Genomic DNA, 4,950 nt, shown 5'->3' with positions numbered 1-4,950 from the left:
TGTGACTCACGCCTGAAATCCTAGCACTTTGGGAGGCCGAGGCGGGCAGATCACGAGGTCAGGAGATCGAGACTATCCTGGCTAACATGGTGAAACCCCGTCTCTACTTAAAAATACAAAAAATGAGCCAGGTGTGGTGGTGGGCACCTATAGTCCCAGCTACTCGGGAGGCTGAGGCAGGAGAAGGACGTGAACCCGGGAGGCGCAGCTTGCAGTGAGCCGAGGTTGTGCCACTACACTCCAGTCTCAGCGACAGAGCGAGACTCTGTCTCAAAAAAAAAAAAAAAAAAAAAAAAAAAAAAAAAAAAGCTGGGCGTAGTGGTGCGTGCCTGTAATACCAGCTACTCAGGAGGCTGAGTTGAGTCATGAGAGTTGCTTGAACCTGGGAGGCAGAGGTTGCTGTGAGCCAAGATCACGCCACTGCACTCCAGCCTGGGCAACAGAGCAAGACTCTATCTCAAAAAACAAAAAAAGTTGGGGGTAGTGATAGAATCAGATCTAGGATGTGAGGCAAGGCAGGGTTGCTGGGTGTAGTTGTTCATGTCAAACACTGCAGAAAGGCACCACATCAAGACCTTGTAGAATTGTATGTTTCTTACGACATTTCTTTGGCAGAAGGCAGCGTATCATTCTAACAAAAATCAGTGCACATTGGCAATTTCCCAATAAATGGAAGTACGATGTCTGGAGGAAGGATGCCCTTGCCAATGAGTACAAAGGCCCATATGGGCTGGTGTCAGCCCTTTCCCTCATGGAGAATGCCTTGGTCAAGACTGGAAGAGTCTCTTGGCCTTGGCACCATCTTCTTGGAGACCTCTGTTCCATGAGAGCCAAGTGGAGGAAGAAGCAAATGTACAAGCTGAAGCACAAAAGAAGAAAGATGAAGCCGGGCACGGTGCCTCACGCCTGTAATCCCAGCACTTTGGGAGGTCAAGGCGGGCAGATCCATTTGAGGTCATGAGTTCGAGACCAGCCTGGCCAACATGGCGAAACCCCACCTCTACTAAAAATACAAAATTAGCCAGACGTGGTGCCACATGCCTGTAATCCCAGCTACTTGGAAGGCTGAGGCAGGAGAATTATTTGCACCCAGGCGAAGGTTGCAGTGAGCCGAGATCATGCCATTGCACTCCAGCCTTGGCAACAAAAGCAAAACTATGTCTCAAAAAAAAAAAAAAAAAATAGGCCGGGCATGGTTGCTCATGCCTGTAATCCCAGCACTTTGGGAGGCCGAGGCGGGCGGATCACGAGGTCAGGAGTCCAAGACCAGCATGACCAACATGCAGAAACCCCGTCTCTACTAAAAAATACAAAAATTAGCTGGGCGTGGTGGGGAGCACCTGTAATCCCAGCTACTCAGGAGGTTGTGGCAGGAGAATCGCTTGAACCCAGGAAGCAGAGGTGGCAGTGAGCCGAGATCGTGCCATTGCACTCCAGCCTGGGTGACAGAGCAAGATTCTGTCTCAAAAAAAAAAAAAAGAAAAGAAAGAAAGATGTGGCAGAGGTCCAAGTAAACCCCAGTTTGTGCACCTCTGTGGCCACAGGAGCAGAAATGTGGGATGCCGGAGGCTGGAGATGCTGGCACAAGTTGTTGGACTGCATGCTGCTATCTAGAACTTGTCTCTCATGGATCTAGAACTTCTGTCACCATCTGATCACGAAGACTACCTTTGAGGAACCCACCTTGCTCATAGAGCAGTTCCTGTCAGAGCTGGGATTACAGGCGTGAGCTACGGCACCCGGCCTTCTTCTTATCAGACCAGTGAGCTGAAACCCAGAACCACGCCTGGACCGTGTGCACTCATTTCTACGGGTATTGACAACACCACGGGCAAAGCCTCCATTGACACACAAGCGGGAAGCCCTCCTCAGTGAGGCAGATGGGGGCAAGTGAACCCTAGCTAATGAGAGTGGCGGCCCTGGGTCTGCCAGAGTGCAGGGGTTCTTGCGGACGATGGTTTGGGGACAAGCCAGTGGGGCAGCGTGTACTACTATTACTGATAATGCAAGTTAGGGGCCCTGAGGGACAGGTGGCCCAAAGAAAGGTGGGTTATGACATGCACATCACGTCAGCACAATGCAGCGAGAATTTAGTGCATACTGTTGGGCCCCAGGCAGCATGGTAGGGACACAGAGGTGAGGAAGGCACCCCCACCCCTGCCGAGGAGGGAAGGCAGATGTTCCAGAGGCGCCCTCCGTTAGTGACCATTCTCAAAGTTCGGCTGCCTCCTGTGCTGTTTTTGGAACCTCCATTTCCTGATCTGCAAAGGGAGAGAAGAGGACACACCCCTTTCCTCCGAGTGCCTTGAATACTTGCTAAAGTGTTCCCCTAGCACTGCCCACTTCATTTTATTTCCTAGGCTTAGTTTTCTTTCATCTTTATAATGTTCCATGATTCTATTTTTTTTGAGACGGAGTATCGCTCTGTCACCCAGGCTGGAGTACAGCGGCGTGATCTCAGCTCACTGCAACCTCCACCTCCCGGGTTCGAGCGATGCTCCTGCCTCAGCCTCCTGAGTAGTTGGGACTACAGGCATGCGTCACCACACCTGGCTAATTTTTGTATTTTTAGTAGAGACAGGGTTTCACTATGTTGACCAGGATAGTCTCGATCTCTTGACCTCGTGATGCGCCCATCTGGGCCTCCCGAAGTGTTGGTATTACAGGCATGAGCCACCATGCCCGGCCGATTTTTTTTTTTTTTTTTTTTTTTTTTTGAGACGGAGTCTCGCTCTGTCACCCAGGCTGGAGTGCAGTGGCCAGATCTCAGCTCACTGCAAGCTCCGCCTCCCGGGTTCACGCCATTCTCCTGCCTCAGCCTCCCGAGTAGCTGGGACTACAGGCGCCGCCACCTCGCCCGGCTAGTTTTTTTTTTTTTTTTTTTTTTTTAGTAGAGACGGGATTTCACCGTGTTAGCCAGGATGGTCTCGATCTCCTGACCTCGTGATCCGCCCGTCTCGGCCTCCCAAAGTGCTGGGATTACAGGCTTGAGCCACCGCGCCCGGCCCGATTCTAATTTTTATACATTTGCTTTTGCATTTTGTGCTATGTATTTGTATAAAATGTCTCAAATCCTGCGTGGCGTGGAGTGAGAAGAAAGAAAGAGGAAAGACAAGAAAGAAAGAAAGCCATCCAACCCCACTGGAAACAAGAAGACCAAAATATTAAGAAGAAAGAAAAAGACAGAAAATGGCAGAGAGAAAGGAAGGGAGGAAGGGAGAAAGAAAGGAAGGGAAGAAGGGAAGAAGGAAGGGAGGGAGGGCAGGGCGTGGTGGCTCACGTCTGTAATCCCAGCACTTTGGGAGGCCAAAGCGGGTGTATCGCTTGAGGTCAAGAGGTCAAGACCAGTCTGGCCAACATGGTGAAACCCCGTCTCTATTAAAAACACAAAAATTAGCCAGGCGTAGTGGTGTGTGCCTGTAATTCCAGCTACTCAGGAGACTGAGGCAGGAGAATCGCTTGAACCTGGGAGGCAGAGGTTGCAGTGAGCCAAGATTGTGCCACTGCACTCCAGCCTGGGTGATAGCGTGAGACTCAAAAAAGGGGGAAAAAAAAAAAAAGGAAAGAAAGAAAAGCAAGTGAGATGCCAGTCACAGTCATGCCTGGCCCTCCCACTAGGAGGCAATGCAGCACAATGAGAAGGGTATTGAAGCCCCGTTCCTAAATCCTGGTTAGGCGCTGTATGCCTTTGAGCAATTGATGCCCTTAATCTCCCTAAATCCTGGGATTGCCCCCTTTAATCTTCGCAGGCTGGAAAATGGAAGGGCCCAGTTCTGATTATCACTCAGTTCCACGGGAGAAAAGCTGACACTCCAGTGAGCGCTGGCAGCGCCCCCACAGGATTCCATGAGGCAATGTATGCAAAGTGCCTGCCTTGTACATGCTCCGGGCACTTCTTCCTCCAGTGAGTTTGCACTCCAGGCAATATTTAGTAACGTCTGTAAATATTTTTTGGTTGTCACACTTGCGGGGGTGGGTTCCACTGGCATCTAGTGGCTGGAGGCCAGGGACGCTGCTTCAGCACCTTACATTGTACAGCACAGCCTCATAGCAAGGAATGAACTGGCCTGAGGTGACAGCAGTGCCCACCCTGGGAAACCCCGGCCTACTCTCAAACACTTTTGAGCTCCTAGAAAGCAGAAAAATGTGTCTCGTTTTGTTGTTGTTGTTGTCGTTCTTGTGTTTTGAGACAGGATCTCACTGTTGCCCAGGCTGGAGTGTAGTGGCACGATCACAGCTCACTGCAGCCTCGACCTCCCAGACTCAAGCAATCCTCTTGCCTCAGCCTCCTGAGTAGCTGGGACCACATTGTGAGCCACCACGCCCAGCTACTTTAAAACATTTTTTTTTTTTTTGAGACGGAGTCTCACTCTGTCACCCAAGTGGAGTACAATGGCACGATCTCAGCTCCCTACAACCTCCGCCTCCCAGGTTCAAGCAATTCTCCTGCCTCAGCCTCCCGAGTAGCTGGGATTACAGGCACCCACCACCACACCCTGCTAATTTTTGTATTTTTAGTAGAGACAGAGTTTCACCATGTTGGCCAGTCTGTTCTCGAATTCCTGGCCTTAGGTAATCCGCCCACCTCGACCTCCCAAAGTGCTGGGATTACAGGCGTGATCCACCGAGCCCGGTTTAGGTTGTTACCTTTGAATACTTTGTGGACACTCGCGTGGATGAGGGCCTGGCCTTGTCCCGTGTGGCCTTCTAGAAGGCCCAGTGCTCTGACTGGGGCCGGCTGTGAGGCATGCTGGGTCTCCAGAAGGCAGCCTGGCAGGACAGGTGGGAGGTTCTAATTACACTGTGGGGGCTCCCGTGTGACAGTTAACAGCAGTGCCAAGTCTGGACTAAGTTGGGCCAATAACTGCGGGGGCAACCTACCCTGTAGGCAAGGCCTTGCAGAGGAGGAAGTTTGGGCCAGAGAATACCTGCTGCCCTCTGGTGTGTCTT

This window comes from Rhinopithecus bieti, unplaced genomic scaffold (genome assembly GCF_001698545.2).
Source record: "Rhinopithecus bieti isolate Rb0 unplaced genomic scaffold, ASM169854v2 scaffold_51734, whole genome shotgun sequence".
Taxonomy (NCBI): Eukaryota; Metazoa; Chordata; class Mammalia; order Primates; family Cercopithecidae; genus Rhinopithecus; species Rhinopithecus bieti.
Note: the sequence above shows the minus strand (reverse complement) of the source record.